General features: G+C 43.6%; 10 non-coding genes across 10 annotated transcripts; all 10 read right to left on the reverse strand.

Moving 5' to 3' along the window:
- Positions 1-4,709: 4,709 nt before the first annotated feature.
- TRNAL-CAA (transfer RNA leucine (anticodon CAA)) lies at positions 4,710-4,823 on the reverse strand. The gene is made up of 2 exons: positions 4,786-4,823; positions 4,710-4,755 (listed from the first exon to the last, which is right to left on the reverse strand). It is a non-coding gene; the product is annotated as a tRNA-Leu (tRNA).
- Positions 4,824-4,888: 65 nt separating this feature from the next.
- TRNAL-CAA (transfer RNA leucine (anticodon CAA)) lies at positions 4,889-5,001 on the reverse strand. The gene is made up of 2 exons: positions 4,964-5,001; positions 4,889-4,934 (listed from the first exon to the last, which is right to left on the reverse strand). It is a non-coding gene; the product is annotated as a tRNA-Leu (tRNA).
- Positions 5,002-6,378: 1,377 nt separating this feature from the next.
- On the reverse strand, positions 6,379-6,491 carry TRNAL-CAA (transfer RNA leucine (anticodon CAA)). Its single transcript has 2 exons — positions 6,454-6,491; positions 6,379-6,424 (listed from the first exon to the last, which is right to left on the reverse strand). It is a non-coding gene; the product is annotated as a tRNA-Leu (tRNA).
- A 65-nt stretch (positions 6,492-6,556) lies between these two features.
- Positions 6,557-6,678, reverse strand: TRNAS-CGA (transfer RNA serine (anticodon CGA)). Its single transcript has 2 exons — positions 6,641-6,678; positions 6,557-6,602 (listed from the first exon to the last, which is right to left on the reverse strand). It is a non-coding gene; the product is annotated as a tRNA-Ser (tRNA).
- Positions 6,679-7,671: 993 nt separating this feature from the next.
- Positions 7,672-7,793, reverse strand: TRNAL-CAA (transfer RNA leucine (anticodon CAA)). Its single transcript has 2 exons — positions 7,756-7,793; positions 7,672-7,717 (listed from the first exon to the last, which is right to left on the reverse strand). It is a non-coding gene; the product is annotated as a tRNA-Leu (tRNA).
- Positions 7,794-8,609: 816 nt separating this feature from the next.
- TRNAM-CAU (transfer RNA methionine (anticodon CAU)) lies at positions 8,610-8,731 on the reverse strand. The gene is made up of 2 exons: positions 8,694-8,731; positions 8,610-8,655 (listed from the first exon to the last, which is right to left on the reverse strand). It is a non-coding gene; the product is annotated as a tRNA-Met (tRNA).
- Positions 8,732-8,796: 65 nt separating this feature from the next.
- Positions 8,797-8,918, reverse strand: TRNAL-CAA (transfer RNA leucine (anticodon CAA)). The gene is made up of 2 exons: positions 8,881-8,918; positions 8,797-8,842 (listed from the first exon to the last, which is right to left on the reverse strand). It is a non-coding gene; the product is annotated as a tRNA-Leu (tRNA).
- A 628-nt stretch (positions 8,919-9,546) lies between these two features.
- On the reverse strand, positions 9,547-9,668 carry TRNAM-CAU (transfer RNA methionine (anticodon CAU)). Its single transcript has 2 exons — positions 9,631-9,668; positions 9,547-9,592 (listed from the first exon to the last, which is right to left on the reverse strand). It is a non-coding gene; the product is annotated as a tRNA-Met (tRNA).
- A 65-nt stretch (positions 9,669-9,733) lies between these two features.
- TRNAL-CAA (transfer RNA leucine (anticodon CAA)) lies at positions 9,734-9,855 on the reverse strand. The gene is made up of 2 exons: positions 9,818-9,855; positions 9,734-9,779 (listed from the first exon to the last, which is right to left on the reverse strand). It is a non-coding gene; the product is annotated as a tRNA-Leu (tRNA).
- Positions 9,856-10,856: 1,001 nt separating this feature from the next.
- Positions 10,857-10,978, reverse strand: TRNAL-CAA (transfer RNA leucine (anticodon CAA)). The gene is made up of 2 exons: positions 10,941-10,978; positions 10,857-10,902 (listed from the first exon to the last, which is right to left on the reverse strand). It is a non-coding gene; the product is annotated as a tRNA-Leu (tRNA).
- Positions 10,979-17,372: the final 6,394 nt, after the last annotated feature.

Raw genomic sequence — 17,372 nt, forward strand, 5'->3', positions numbered from 1 at the left:
CTCTTCGAGTTACTTTCATAAACAATATCGTGTCAGAAGTGGGATTCGAACCCACGCCCTCATACTAGGACCAGAATACACAGATTCACATCGTGAACGAAGGAAGCTAAGAACCTTGAGTCTGGCTCATTAGACCGCTCGGCCATCCTGACGTGGTTTTGTGTAATTTGGACGTTTTAAAATTACATCTCATCCAATTATTTTCATAAACAATATCGTGTCAGAAGTGGGATTCGAACCCACGCCCTCATACGAGGACCAGAATACACAGATTTACATCGTGAACGAAGGAAGCTAAGCCCCTTGAGTCTCGCGCCTTAGACCGCTCGGCCATCCAGACGTGGTTTTAAGTAATTTGGACGTTTTAAAATTATATCTCATCCAGTTATTTTCTTAAAACATATCGTGTCAGAAGTGTGATTCGAACCCACGCCCTCATACGAGGACCAGAATACACAGATTCACATCGTGAACGAAGGAAGCTCAGCCACTTGAGTCTTGCGCCTTAGACCGCTCGGCCATCCAGATCGGGTTTTATGTAATTTGGACGTTTTAATATTATATCTCATCCAGTTATTTTCTTAAAACATATCGTGTCAGAAGTGTGATTCGAACCCACGCCCTCATACGAGGGCCAGAATACACAGATTCACATCGTGAAGGAAGGAAACTAAGCCCCTTGAGTCTAGCGCCTAAGACGGCTCGGCTATACTGACGTGGTTTTAAGTAATTTAGACGTTTAAAATTACATCTCTTCGAGTTATTTTCATAAACAATATCGTGTCAGAAGTGGGATTCGAACCCACGCCCTCATACTAGGACCAGAATACACAGATTTACATCGTGAACGAAGGAAGCTAAGCCCCTTGAGTCTTGCGCCTTAGACCGCTCGGCCATCCTGACCGGGTTTTATGTAATTTGGACGTTTTAAAATTATATCTCATCCAGTTATTTTCTTAAAACATATCGTGTCAGAAGTGGGAATCGAACCCACGCCCTCATACCAGGACCAGAATACACAGATTCACATCGTGAACGAAGGAAGCTAAGCCCCTTGAGTCTAGCGCCTATGACCGCTCGGCCATCCTGACGTGGTTCTGAGTAATTTGGACGTTTTAAAATTATATCTCATCCAGTTATTTTCTTAAAACATATCGTGTCAGAAGTGTGATTCGAACCCACGCCCTCATACGAGGACCAGAATACACAGATTCACACCGTGAACGAAGGAAGCTAAGCCCCTTGAGTCTGGCGCCTTAGACCGCTCAGCCATCCTGACGTGGTTTTAATTAATTTAGGCGTTCAAAATTACATCTCTTCGAGTTACTTTTATAAAACATATCGTGTCAGAAGTGGGATTCGAACCCACGCCCTCATACGAGGGCCAGAATACACAGATTCACATCGTGAACGAAGGAAACTAAGCCCCTTGGGTCTAGCGCCTAAGACGGCTCGGCCATACTGACGTGGTTTTAAGTAATTTAGACGTTTAGAATTACATCTCTTCGAGTTATTTTCATAAACAATATCGTGTCAGAAGTGGGATTCGAACCCACGCCCTCATACTAGGACCAGAATACACAGATTTACATCGTGAACGAAGGAAGCTAAGCCCCTTGAGTCTTGCGCCTTAGACCGCTCGGCCATTCAGACCGGGTTTTATGTAATTTGGACGTTTTAAAATTATATCTCATCCAGTTATTTTCTTAAAACATATCGTGTCAGAAGTGGGATTCGAACCCACGCCCTCATACTAGGACCAGAATACACAGATTTACATCGTGAACGAAGGAAGCTAAGCCCCTTGAGTCTTGCGCCTTAGACCGCTCGGCCATCCAGACCGGGTTCTATGTAATTTGGACGTTTTAAAATTATATCTCATCCAGTTATTTTCTTAAAACATATCGTGTCAGAAGTGTGATTCGAACCCACGCCCTCATACGAGGACCACAATACACAGATTCACATCGTGAACGAAGGAAGCTAAGCCCCTTGAGTCTGGCGCCTTAGACCGCTCGGCCATCCTGACGTGGTTTTAATTAATTTAGGCGTTCAAAATTACATCTCTTCGAGTTACTTTCATAAACAATATCGTGTCAGAAGTGGGATTCGAACCCACGCCCTCATACTAGGACCAGAATACACAGATTTACATCGTGAACGAAGGAAGCTAAGCCCCTTGAGTCTGGCGCCTTAGACCGCTCGGCCATCCAGACCGGGTTCTATGTAATTTGGACGTTTTAAAATTATATCTCATCCAGTTATTTTCTTAAAACATATCGTGTCAGAAGTGGGATTCGAACACACGCCCTCATACGAGGACCAGAATACACAGATTCACATAGTGAACGAAGGAAACTAAGCCCCTTGAGTCTAGCGCCTAAGACGGCTCGGCCATACTGACGTGGTTTTAAGTAATTTAGACGTTTAAAATACATCTCTTCGAGTTATTTTCATAAACAATATCGTGTCATAAGTGGGATTCGAACCCACGCCCTCATACTAGGACCAGAATACACAGATTCACATCGTGAACGAAGGAAGCTAAGGCCCTTGAGTCTAGCGCCTAAGACCGCTCGGCCATCCTGACGTGGTTTTAAGTAACTTAGACGTTTAAAATTACATCTCTTCGAGTTATTTTCATAAACAATATCGTGTCAGAAGTGGGATTCGAACCCACGCCCTCATACTAGGACCAGAATACACAGATTTACATCGTGAACGAAGGAAGCTAAGCTCCTTGAGTCTTGCGCCTTAGACCGCTCGGCCATCCTGACCGGGTTTTATGTAATTTGGACGTTTTAAAATTATATCTCATCCAGTTATTTTCTTAAAACATATCGTGTCAGAAGTGGGAATCGAACCCACGCCCTCATACCAGGACCAGAATACACAGATTCACATCGTGAACGAAGGAAGCTAAGCCCCTTGAGTCTAGCGCCTATGACCGCTCGGCCATCCTGACGTGGTTCTGAGTAATTTGGACGTTTTAAAATTATATCTCATCCAGTTATTTTCTTAAAACATATCGTGTCAGAAGTGTGATTCGAACCCACGCCCTCATACGAGGACCAGAATACACAGATTCACACCGTGAACGAAGGAAGCTAAGCCCCTTGAGTCTGGCGCCTTAGACCGCTCAGCCATCCTGACGTGGTTTTAATTAATTTAGGCGTTCAAAATTACATCTCTTCGAGTTACTTTTATAAAACATATCGTGTCAGAAGTGGGATTCGAACCCACGCCCTCATACGAGGGCCAGAATACACAGATTCACATCGTGAACGAAGGAAACTAAGCCCCTTGGGTCTAGCGCCTAAGACGGCTCGGCCATACTGACGTGGTTTTAAGTAATTTAGACGTTTAGAATTACATCTCTTCGAGTTATTTTCATAAACAATATCGTGTCAGAAGTGGGATTCGAACCCACGCCCTCATACTAGGACCAGAATACACAGATTTACATCGTGAACGAAGGAAGCTAAGCCCCTTGAGTCTTGCGCCTTAGACCGCTCGGCCATTCAGACCGGGTTTTATGTAATTTGGACGTTTTAAAATTATATCTCATCCAGTTATTTTCTTAAAACATATCGTGTCAGAAGTGGGATTCGAACCCACGCCCTCATACTAGGACCAGAATACACAGATTTACATCGTGAACGAAGGAAGCTAAGCCCCTTGAGTCTTGCGCCTTAGACCGCTCGGCCATCCAGACCGGGTTCTATGTAATTTGGACGTTTTAAAATTATATCTCATCCAGTTATTTTCTTAAAACATATCGTGTCAGAAGTGTGATTCGAACCCACGCCCTCATACGAGGACCACAATACACAGATTCACATCGTGAACGAAGGAAGCTAAGCCCCTTGAGTCTGGCGCCTTAGACCGCTCGGCCATCCTGACGTGGTTTTAATTAATTTAGACGTTCAAAATTACATCTCTTCGAGTTACTTTCATAAACAATATCGTGTCAGAAGTGGGATTCGAACCCACGCCCTCATACTAGGACCAGAATACACAGATTTACATCGTGAACGAAGGAAGCTAAGCCCCTTGAGTCTGGCGCCTTAGACCGCTCGGCCATCCAGACCGGGTTCTATGTAATTTGGACGTTTTAAAATTATATCTCATCCAGTTATTTTCTTAAAACATATCGTGTCAGAAGTGGGATTCGAACACACGCCCTCATACGAGGACCAGAATACACAGATTCACATAGTGAACGAAGGAAACTAAGCCCCTTGAGTCTAGCGCCTAAGACGGCTCGGCCATACTGACGTGGTTTTAAGTAATTTAGACGTTTAAAATACATCTCTTCGAGTTATTTTCATAAACAATATCGTGTCAGAAGTGGGATTCGAACCCACGCCCTCATACTAGGACCAGAATACACAGATTCACATCGTGAACGAAGGAAGCTAAGGCCCTTGAGTCTAGCGCCTAAGACCGCTCGGCCATCCTGACGTGGTTCTGAGTAATTTGGACGTTTTAAAATTATATCTCATCCAGTTATTTTCTTAAAACATATCGTGTCAGAAGTGTGATTCGAACCCACGCCCTCATACGAGGACCAGAATACACAGATTCACATCGTGAACGAAGGAAGCTTGAGTCTGGCGCCTTAGACCGCTCGGCCATCCTGACGTGGTTTTAATTAATTAAGGCGTTCAAAATTACATCTCTTCCAGTTATTTTCTTAAAACATATCGTGTCAGAAGTGGGATTCGAACCCACGCCCTCATACGAGGACCAGAATACACAGATTCACATCGTGAACGAAGGAAGCTTGAGTCTGGCGCCTTAGACCGCTCGGCCATCCTGACGTGGTTTTAATTAATTAAGGCGTTCAAAATTACATCTCTTCCAGTTATTTTCTTAAAACATATCGTGTCAGAAGTGGGATTCGAACCCACGCCCTTATACGAGGACCAGAATACACAGAATCACATCGTGAACGAAGCCCCTTGAGTCTGGCGCCTTAGACCGCTCGGCCATCCTGACGTGGTTTTAATTAATTCAGGCGTTCAAAATCACATCTCTTCGAGTTACTTTTATAAAACATATCGTGTCAGAAGTGGGATTCAAACCCACGCCCTCATACGAGGGCCAGAATACACAGATTCACATCGTGAACGAAGGAAACTAAGCCCCTTGAGTCTAGCGCCTATGACGGCTCGGCCATCCTGACGTGGTTTTAAGTAATTTAGACGTTTAAAATTACATATCTTCGAGTTATTTTCATAAACAATATCTTGTCAGAAGTGGGATTCGAACCCACGCCCTCATACTAGGACCAGAATGCACAGATTTACATCGTGAACGAAGGAAGCAAAGCCCCTTGAGTCTCGCGCCTCAGACCGCTCGGCCATCCAGACGTGGTTTTATGTAATTTGGACGTTTTAAAATTATATCTCATCCAGTTATTTTCTTAAAACATATCGTGTCAGAAGTGTGATTCGAACCCACGCCCTCATACGAGGACCAGAATACACAGATTCACATCGTGAACGAAGGAAGCTAAGCCCCTTGAGTCTGGCGCCTTAGACCGCTCGGCCATCCTGACGTGGTTTTAATTAATTTAGGCGTTAAAATTACATCTCTTCGAGTTACTTTTATAAAACATATCGTGTCAGAAGTGGGATTCGAACCCACGCCCTCATACGAGGGCCAGAATACAAAGATTCACATCGTGAACGAAGGAAACTACGCCCATTGAGTCTAGCGCCTAAGACGGCTCGGCCATACTGACGTGGTTTTAAGTAATTTAGACGTTTAAAATTACATCTCATCCAATTATTTTCATAAACAATATCGTGTCAGAAGTGGGATTCGAACCCACGCCCTCATACGAGGACCAGAATACACAGATTTACATCGTGAACGAAGGAAGCTAAGCCCCTTGAGTCTCGCGCCTTAGACCGCTCGGCCATCCAGACCGGGTTTTATGTCATTTGGACGTTTTAAAATTATATCTCATCCAGTTATTTTCTTAAAACATATCGTGTCAGAAGTGGGATTCGAACCCACGCCCTCATACTAGGACCAGAATACACAGATTTACATCGTGAACGAAGGAAGCTAAGCCCCTTGATTCTTGCGCCTTAGACCGCTCGGCCATACTGACCGGGTTCTATGTAATTTGGACGTTTTAAAATTATATCTCATCCAGTTATTTTCTTAAAACATATCGTGTCAGAAGTGGGATTCGAACCCACGCCCTCATACGAGGACCAGAATACACAGATTCACATCGTGAACGAAGGAAGCTAAGCCCCTTGAGTCTAGCGCCTAAGACCGCTCGGCCATCCTGACGTGATTCTGCGTAATTTGGACGTTTTAAAATTATATCTCATCCAGTTATTTTCTTAAAACATATCGTGTCAGAAGTGGGATTCGAACCCACGCCCTTATACGAGGACCAGAATACACAGAATCACATCGTGAACGAAGCCCCTTGAGTCTGGCGCCTTAGACCGCTCGGCCATCCTGACGTGGTTTTAATTAATTTAGGCGTTCAAAATCACATCTCTTCGAGTTACTTTTATAAAACATATCGTGTCAGAAGTGGGATTCGAACCCACGCCCTCATACGAGGACCAGAATACACAGATTCACATCGTGAACGAAGGAAGCTAAGCCCCTCGAGTCTGGCGCCTTAGACCGCTCGGCCATCCTGACGTGGTTTTAATTAATTTAGACGTTCAAAATTACATCTCTTCGAGTTACTTTCATAAACAATATCGTGTCAGAAGTGGGATTCGAACCCACGCCCTCATACTAGGACCAGAATACACAGATTCACATCGTGAACGAAGGAAGCTAAGAACCTTGAGTCTGGCTCATTAGACCGCTCGGCCATCCAGACGTGCTTGTAAGTAATTTGGACGTTTTAAAATTATATCTCATCCAGTTATTTTCTTAAAACATATCGTGTCAGAAGTGGGATTCGAACCCACGCCCTCATACGAGGGCCAGAATACACAGATTCACATCGTGAACGAAGGAAACTAAGCCCCTTGAGTCTAGCGCCTAAGACGGCTCGGCCATACTGACGTGGTTTTAAGTAATTTAGACGTTTAAAATTACATCTCTTCGAGTTATTTTCATAAACAATATCGTGTCAGAAGTGGGATTCGAACCCACGCCCTGATACTAGGACCAGAATACACAGATTTACATCGTGAACGAAGGAAGCTAAGCCCCTTGAGTCTTGCGCCTTAGACCGCTCGGCCATCCAGACCGGGTCTTATGTAATTTGGACGTTTTAAAATTATATCTCATCCAGTTATTTTCTTAAAACAGAAGTGGAATTCGAACCCACGCCTTCATACGAGGACCAGAATACACAGATTCTCATCGTGAACGAAGGAAGCTAAGCCCCTTGAGTCTAGCGCCTAAGACCGCTCGGCCATCCTGACGTGGTTCTCAGTAATTTGGACGTTTTAAAATTATATCTCATCCAGTTGTTTTCTTAAAACATATCGTGTCAGAAGTGTGATTCGAACCCACGCCCTCATTCGAGGACCAGAATACACAGATTCACATCGTGAACGAAGGAAGCTAAGCCCCTTGAGTCTGGCGCCTTAGACCGCTCGGCCATCCTGACGTGGTTATAATTAATTTAGGCGTTCAAAATCACATCTCTTCGAGTTACTTTTATAAAACATATCGTGTCAGAAGTGGGATTCGAACCCACGCCCTCATACGAGGACCAGAATACACAGATTCACATCGTGAACGAAGGAAGCTAAGCCCCTTGAGTCTGGCGCCTTAGACCGCTCGGCCATCCTGACGTGGTTTTAATTAATTTAGGCGTTCAAAATTACATCTCTTCGAGTTACTTTCATAAACAATATCGTGTAAGAAGTGGGATTCGAACCCACGCCCTCATACTAGGACCAGAATACACAGATTCACATCGTGAACGAAGGAAGCTAAGAACCTTGAGTCTGGCTCATTAGACCGCTCGGACATCCTGACGTGGTTTTGTGTAATTTGGACGTTTTAAAATTACATCTCATCCAATTATTTTCATAAACAATATCGTGTCAGAAGTGGGATTCGAACCCACGCCCTTATACGAGGACCAGAATACACAGATTTACATCGTGAACGAAGGAAGCTAAGCCCCTTGAGTCTCGCGCCTTAGACCGCTCGGCCATCCAGACGTGGTTTTAAGTAATTTGGAAGTTTTAAAATTATATCTCATCCAGTTATTTTCTTAAAACATATCGTGTCAGAAGTGTGATTCGAACCCACGCCCTCATACGAGGACCAGAATACACAGATTCACATCGTGAACGAAGGAAGCTAAGCCCCTTGAGTCTGGCGCCTTAGACCGCTCGGCCATCCTGACGTGGTTTTAATTAATTTAGGCGTTCAAAATTACGTCTCTTCGAGTTACTTTTATAAAACATATCGTGTCCGAAGTGGGATTCGAACCCACGCCCTCATACGAGGGTTAGAATACACAGATTCACATCGTGAACGAAGGAAACTAAGCCCCTTGAGTCTAGCGCCTAAGACCGCTCGGCCATCCTGACGTGGTTCTCAGTAATTTGGACGTTTTAAAATTATATCTCATCCAGTTATTTTCTTAAAACATATCGTGTCAGAAGTGTGATTCGAACCCACGCCCTCATTCGAGGACCAGAATACATAGATTCACATCGTGAACGAAGGAAGCTAAGCCCCATGAGTCTGGCGCCTTAGACCGCTCGGCCATCCTGACGTGGTTATAATTAATTTAGGCGTTCAAAATCACATCTCTTCGAGTTACTTTTATAAAACATATCGTGTCAGAAGTGGGATTCGAACCCACGCCCTCATACGAGGACCAGAATACACAGATTCACATCGTGAACGAAGGAAGCTAAGCCCCTTGAGTCTGGCGCCTTAGACCGCTCAGCCATCCTGACGTGGTTTTAATTAATTTAGGCGTTCAAAATTACATCTCTTCGAGTTACTTTCATAAACAATATCGTGTAAGAAGTGGGATTCGAACCCACGCCCTCATAATAGGACCAGAATACACAGATTCACATCGTGAACGAAGGAAGCTAAGAACCTTGAGTCTGGCTCATTAGACCGCTCGGCCATCCTGACGTGGTTTTGTGTAATTTGGACGTTTTAAAATTACATCTCATCCAATTATTTTCATAAACAATATCGTGTCAGAAGTGGGATTCGAACCCACGCCCTTATACGAGGACCAGAATACACAGATTCACATCGTGAACGAAGGAAGCTAAGCCCCTTGAGTCTGGCGCCTTAGACCGCTCGGCCATCCTGACGTGGTTTTAATTAATTTAGGCGTTCAAAATTACGTCTCTTCGAGTTACTTTTATAAAACATATCGTGTCCGAAGTGGGATTCGAACCCACGCCCTCATATGAGGGTTAGAATACACAGATTCACATCGTGAACGAAGGAAACTAAGCCCCTTGAGTCTAGCGCCTAAGACCGCTCGGCCATCCTGACGTGGTTCTCAGTAATTTGGACGTTTTAAAATTATATCTCATCCAGTTATTTTCTTAAAACATATCGTGTCAGAAGTGTGATTCGAACCCACGCCCTCATTCGAGGACCAGAATACATAGATTCACATCGTGAACGAAGGAAGCTAAGCCCCATGAGTCTGGCGCCTTAGACCGCTCGGCCATCCTGACGTGGTTATAATTAATTTAGGCGTTCAAAATCACATCTCTTCGAGTTACTTTTATAAAACATATCGTGTCAGAAGTGGGATTCGAACCCACGCCCTCATACGAGGACCAGAATACACAGATTCACATCGTGAACGAAGGAAGCTAAGCCCCTTGAGTCTGGCGCCTTAGACCGCTCAGCCATCCTGACGTGGTTTTAATTAATTTAGGCGTTCAAAATTACATCTCTTCGAGTTACTTTCATAAACAATATCGTGTAAGAAGTGGGATTCGAACCCACGCCCTCATAATAGGACCAGAATACACAGATTCACATCGTGAACGAAGGAAGCTAAGAACCTTGAGTCTGGCTCATTAGACCGCTCGGCCATCCTGACGTGGTTTTGTGTAATTTGGACGTTTTAAAATTACATCTCATCCAATTATTTTCATAAACAATATCGTGTCAGAAGTGGGATTCGAACCCACGCCCTTATACGAGGACCAGAATACACAGATTCACATCGTGAACGAAGGAAGCTAAGCCCCTTGAGTCTGGCGCCTTAGACCGCTCGGCCATCCTGACGTGGTTTTAATTCATTTAGGCGTTCAAAATTACATCTCTTCGAGTTACTTTTATAAAACATATCGTGTCCGAAGTGGGATTCGAACCCACGCCCTCATACGAGGGTTAGAATACACAGATTCACATCGTGAACGAAGCAAACTAAGCCCCTTGAGCCTAGCGCCTAAGACGGCTCGGCCATACTGAAGTGGTTTTAAGTAATTTAGGCGTTCAAAATTACGTCTCTTCGAGTTACTTTTATAAAACATATCGTGTCCGAAGTGGGATTCGAACCCACGCCCTCATACGAGGGTTAGAATACACAGATTCACATCGTGAACGAAGGAAACTAAGCCCCTTGAGTCTAGCGCCTAAGACCGCTCGGCCATCCTGACGTGGTTCTCAGTAATTTGGACGTTTTAAAATTATATCTCATCCAGTTATTATCTTAAAACATATCGTGTCAGAAGTGTGATTCGAACCCACGCCCTCATTCGAGGACCAGAATACATAGATTCACATCGTGAACGAAGGAAGCTAAGCCCCTTGAGTCTGGCGCCTAAGACCGCTCGGCCATCCTGACGTGGTTATAATTAATTTAGGCGTTCAAATCACATCTCTTCGAGTTACTTTTATAAAACATATCGTGTCAGAAGTGGGATTCGAACCCACGCCCTCATACGAGGACCAGAATACACAGATTCACATCGTGAACGAAGGAAGCTAAGCCCCTTGAGTCTGGCGCCTTAGACCGCTCGGCCATCCTGACGTGGTTTTAATTAATTTAGGCGTTCAAAATTACATCTCTTCGAGTTACTTTCATAAACAATATCGTGTAAGAAGTGGGATTCGAACCCACGCCCTCATACTAGGACCAGAATACACAGATTCACATCGTGAACGAAGGAAGCTAAGAAACTTGAGTCTGGCTCATTAGACCGCTCGGCCATCCTGACGTGGTTTTGTGTAATTTGGACGTTTTAAAATTACATCTCATCCAATTATTTTCATAAACAATATCGTGTCAGAAGTGGGATTCGAACCCACGCCCTTATACGAGGACCAGAATACACAGATTTACATCGTGAACGAAGGAAGCTAAGCCCCTTGAGTCTCGCGCCTTAGACCGCTCGGCCATCCAGACGTGGTTTTAAGTAATTTGGAAGTTTTAAAATTATATCTCATCCAGTTATTTTCTTAAAACATATCGTGTCAGAAGTGTGATTCGAACCCACGCCCTCATACGAGGACCAGAATACACAGATTCACATCGTGAACGAAGGAAGCTAAGCCCCTTGAGTCTGGCGCCTTAAGGTGGATTCGCAAAGGCGCTGAAAGTCGAAACTGAAAGCTGAATGAAAAAAATCAGTTTCAGCGGACTCTTTCGCAAAGAGGCAAAAACTGGTTTTTTAAAGCTGAAGCGCAAAGCAAACGCTGAAAGCAGGCTGATTTTAAGTTTCGGCCAAGATCAAACCGAGGTTGATCTTTCAGCTTCAGCGCCGTACCACGTGATGCCAAGCGCCAATCAAAAAAAGGGGCGCTGGGGTCAGGGTTTTGAAATTATTTACGCGGGTATTTTAAAACGGTTAATATCGTGTCTCGTTATCTTGAAAATGTTTTCTGTGAAATAATTAATTAAACAAGAAAACGATAACAAAAAGCGAAAAATATTTGAGAGAAGAAAATAGCAAAAAGGATAGAAATGAGATAAAATAACAATATTGTGGAAAGAGGTTACAATAAACAATCTAATTAGAATAATTTGGAAAAGTAGCAATAATTTCAGCTTAAAACATATCCAATTGAGTAATATTTTGGAAAAGGGAGAAATTTACTCAGTTGATAAACCTTGATAATAACCAAAACATGCGCACATTTAGCCACTCATCTATTTTTCCCCATTAACAGCTAAAGGCTTAACATTTGATAATCTCCTTCAGTTTTTCTGTTTTTCCAGATGGGATGAACCCACCAACGGCGCTTTTTCCGCAAAAGGTTTTGGGTTCTTCTTTTTCGTTTCAAAAGTAATAATTTCTTTTTAAATAATAATAACAGCAACAAGTTCCGATTCACCGACGTCATTTTATTTCTATATTTTTTGTGATGAATCCCTAGCGGCTGTTAATAAAAACTGCTGCTTTGCGAAAGGTACAGCGCGAAGCTTAAACTGGTTTTTGAAGATGAAACTTTTTTTTTGAAAAAAAAAGCACTCAGTTTTTTTCAGTTTCAGCTTCAGCTTTACGCTTTTTGAGTGGTTTCAGCGCCTTTGCGAATCCACCTTTAGACCGCTCGGCCATCCTGACGTGGTTTTAATTAATTTAGGCGTTCAAAATTACATCTCTTCGAGTTACTTTCATAAACAATATCGTGTAAGAAGTGGGATTCGAACCCACGCCCTCATACTAGGACCAGAATACACAGATTCACATCGTGAACGAAGGAAGCTAAGAACCTTGAGTCTGGCTCATTAGACCGCTCGGCCATCCTGACGTGGTTTTGTGTAATTTGGACGTTTTAAAATTACATCTCATCCAATTATTTTCATAAACAATATCGTGTCAGAAGTGGGATTCGAACCCACGCCCTTATACGAGGACCAGAATACACAGATTCACATCGTGAACGAAGGAAGCTAAGCCCCTTGAGTCTGGCGCCTTAGACCGCTCGGCCATCCTGACGTGGTTTTAATTAATTTAGGCGTTCAAAATTACATCTCTTCGAGTTACTTTCATAAACAATATCGTGTAAGAAGTGGGATTCGAACCCACGCCCTCATACTAGGACCAGAATACACAGATTCACATCGTGAACGAAGGAAGCTAAGAACCTTGAGTCTGGCTCATTAGACCGCTCGGCCATCCTGACGTGGTTTTGTGTAATTTGGACGTTTTAAAATTACATCTCATCCAATTATTTTCATAAACAATATCGTGTCAGAAGTGGGATTCGAACCCACGCCCTTATACGAGGACCAGAATACACAGATTTACATCGTGAACGAAGGAAGCTAAGCCCCTTGAGTCTCGCGCCTTAGACCGCTCGGCCATCCAGACGTGGTTTTAAGTAATTTGGAAGTTTTAAAATTATATCTCATCCAGTTATTTTCTTAAAACATATCGTGTCAGAAGTGTGATTCGAACCCACGCCCTCATACGAGGACCAGAATACACAGATTCACATCGTGAACGAAGGAAGCTAAGCCCCTTGAGTCTGGCGCCTTAGACCGCTCGGCCATCCTGACGTGGTTTTAATTAATTTAGGCGTTCAAAATTACATCTCTTCGAGTTACTTTCATAAACAATATCGTGTAAGAAGTGGGATTCGAACCCACGCCCTCATACTAGGACCAGAATACACAGATTCACATCGTGAACGAAGGAAGCTAAGAACCTTGAGTCTGGCTCATTAGACCGCTCGGCCATCCTGACGTGGTTTTGTGTAATTTGGACGTTTTAAAATTACATCTCATCCAATTATTTTCATAAACAATATCGTGTCAGAAGTGGGATTCGAACCCACGCCCTTATACGAGGACCAGAATACACAGATTTACATCGTGAACGAAGGAAGCTAAGCCCCTTGAGTCTCGCGCCTTAGACCGCTCGGCCATCCAGACGTGGTTTTAAGTAATTTGGAAGTTTTAAAATTATATCTCATCCAGTTATTTTCTTAAAACATATCGTGTCAGAAGTGTGATTCGAACCCACGCCCTCATACGAGGACCAGAATACACAGATTCACATCGTGAACGAAGGAAGCTAAGCCCCTTGAGTCTGGCGCCTTAGACCGCTCGGCCATCCTGACGTGGTTTTAATTAATTTAGGTGTTCAAAATTACATCTCTTCGAGTTACTTTTATAAAACATATCGTGTCCGAAGTGGGATTCGAACCCACGCCCTCATACGAGGGTTAGAATACACAGATTCACATCGTGAACGAAGGAAACTAAGCCCCTTGAGTCTGGCGCCTTAGACCGCTCGGCCATCCTGACGTGGTTTTAATTAATTTAGGCGTTCAAAATTACATCTCTTCGAGTTACTTTCATAAACAATATCGTGTAAGAAGTGGGATTCGAACCCACGCCCTCATACTAGGACCAGAATACACAGATTCACATCGTGAACGAAGGAAGCTAAGAACCTTGAGTCTGGCTCATTAGACCGCTCGGCCATCCTGACGTGGTTTTGTGTAATTTGGACGTTTTAAAATTACATCTCATCCAATTATTTTCATAAACAATATCGTGTCAGAAGTGGGATTCGAACCCACGCCCTTATACGAGGACCAGAATACACAGATTTACATCGTGAACGAAGGAAGCTAAGCCCCTTGAGTCTCGCGCCTTAGACCGCTCGGCCATCCAGACGTGGTTTTAAGTAATTTGGAAGTTTTAAAATTATATCTCATCCAGTTATTTTCTTAAAACATATCGTGTCAGAAGTGTGATTCGAACCCACGCCCTCATACGAGGACCAGAATACACAGATTCACATCGTGAACGAAGGAAGCTAAGCCCCTTGAGTCTGGCGCCTTAGACCGCTCGGCCATCCTGACGTGGTTTTAATTAATTTAGGCGTTCAAAATTACATCTCTTCGAGTTACTTTCATAAACAATATCGTGTAAGAAGTGGGATTCGAACCCACGCCCTCATACTAGGACCAGAATACACAGATTCACATCGTGAACGAAGGAAGCTAAGAACCTTGAGTCTGGCTCATTAGACCGCTCGGCCATCCTGACGTGGTTTTGTGTAATTTGGACGTTTTAAAATTACATCTCATCCAATTATTTTCATAAACAATATCGTGTCAGAAGTGGGATTCGAACCCACGCCCTTATACGAGGACCAGAATACACAGATTTACATCGTGAACGAAGGAAGCTAAGCCCCTTGAGTCTCGCGCCTTAGACCGCTCGGCCATCCAGACGTGGTTTTAAGTAATTTGGAAGTTTTAAAATTATATCTCATCCAGTTATTTTCTTAAAACATATCGTGTCAGAAGTGTGATTCGAACCCACGCCCTCATACGATGACCAGAATACACAGATTCACATCGTGAACGAAGGAAGCTAAGCCCCTTGAGTCTGGCGCCTTAGACCGCTCGGCCATCCTGACGTGGTTTTAATTAATTTAGGTGTTCAAAATTACATCTCTTCGAGTTACTTTTATAAAACATATCGTGTCCGAAGTGGGATTCGAACCCACGCCCTCATACGAGGGTTAGAATACACAGATTCACATCGTGAACGAAGGAAACTAAGCCCCTTGAGCCTAGCGCCTAAGACGGCTCGGCCATACTGAAGTGGTTTTAAGTAATTTAGACGTTTGAAATTACATCTCTTCGAGTTATTTTCATAAACAATATCGTGTCAGAAGTGGGATTCGAACCCACGCCCTCATACTAGGACCAGAATACACAGATTTACATCGTGAACGAAGGAAGCTAAGCCCCTTGAGTCTTGCGCCTTAGACCGCTCGGCCATCCAGACGTGGTTTTAAGTAATTTGGAAGTTTTAAAATTATATCTCATCCAGTTATTTTCTTAAAACATATCGTGTCAGAAGTGTGATTCGAACCCACGCCCTCATACGAGGACCAGAATACACAGATTCACATCGTGAACGAAGGAAGCTAAGCCCCTTGAGTCTGGCGCCTTAGACCGCTCGGCCATCCTGACGTGGTTTTAAGTAATTTAGACGTTTAAAATTACATCTCTTCGAGTTATTTTCATAAACAATATCGTGTCAGAAGTGGGATTCGAACCCACGCCCTCATACTAGGACCAGAATATACAGATTTACAACGTGAACGAAGGAAGCTAAGCCCCTTGAGTCTTGCGCCTTAGACCGCTCGGCCATCCAGACCGGGTTTTATGTAATTTGGACGTTTTAAAATTATATCTCATCCAGTTATTGTCTTAAAACATATCGTGTCAGAAGTGGAATTCGAACCCACGTCTTCATACGAGGACCAGAATACACAGATTCTCATCGTGAACGAAGGAAGCTAAGCCCCTTGAGTCTAGCGCCTAAGACCGCTCGGCCATCCTGACGTGGTTCTGAGTAATTTGAAAGTTTTAAAATTATATCTCATCCAGTTATTTTCTTAAAACATATCGTGTCAGAAGTGTGATTCGAACCCACGCCCTCATACGAGGACCAGGATACACAGATTCACATCGTGAACGAAGGAAGCTAAGCCCCTTGAGTCTGGCGCCTTAGACCGCTCGGCCATCCTGACGTGGTTTTAAGTAACTTAGACGTTTAAAATTACATCTCTTCGAGTTATTTTCATAAACAATATCGTGTCAGAAGTGGGATTCGAACCCACGCCCTCATACTAGGACCAGAATACACAGATTTACATCGTGAACGAAGGAAGCTAAGCCCCTTGAGTCTTGCGCCTTAGACCGCTCGGCCATCCAGACCGGGTTTTATGTAATTTGGACGTTTTAAAATTATATCTCATCCAGTTATTTTCTTAAAACATATCGTGTCAGAAGTGGAATTCGAACCCACGTCTTCATACGAGGACCAGAATACACAGATTCTCATCGTGAACGAAGGAAGCTAAGCCCCTTGAGTCTAGCGCCTAAGACCGCTCGGCCATCCTGACGTGGTTCTGAGTAATTTGGACGTTTTAAAATTATATCTCATCCAGTTATTTTCTTAAAACATATCGTGTCAGAAGTGTGATTCGAACCCACGCCCTCATACGAGGACCAGAATACACAGATTCACATCGTGAACGAAGGAAGCTAAGCCCCTTGAGTCTGGCGCCTTAGACCGCTCGGCCATCCTGACGTGGTTGTAATTAATTTAGGCGTTCAAAATTACATCTCTTCGAGTTACTTTTATAAAACATATCGTGTCAGAAGTGGGATTCCAACCCACGCCCTCATACGAGGGCCAGAATACACAGATTCTCATCGTGAACGAAGGAAACTAAGCCCCTTGAGTCTAGCGCCTAAGACGGCTCAGCCATACTGACGTGGTTTTAAGTAAATTAGACGTTTAAAATTACATCTCTTCGAGTTATTTTCATAAACAATATCGTGTCAGAAGTGGGATTCGAACCCACGCCCTCATACTAGGACCAGAATACACAGATTTACATCGTGAACGAAGGAAGCTAAGCCCCTTGAGTCTTGCGCTTTAGACC

The sequence above is a fragment of the Phalangium opilio genome, unplaced genomic scaffold (assembly GCF_054372755.1).
Source record: "Phalangium opilio isolate 3A_F unplaced genomic scaffold, DU_Popi_V2 ptg001662l_1, whole genome shotgun sequence".
In the NCBI taxonomy this organism is placed as follows: Eukaryota; Metazoa; Arthropoda; class Arachnida; order Opiliones; family Phalangiidae; genus Phalangium; species Phalangium opilio.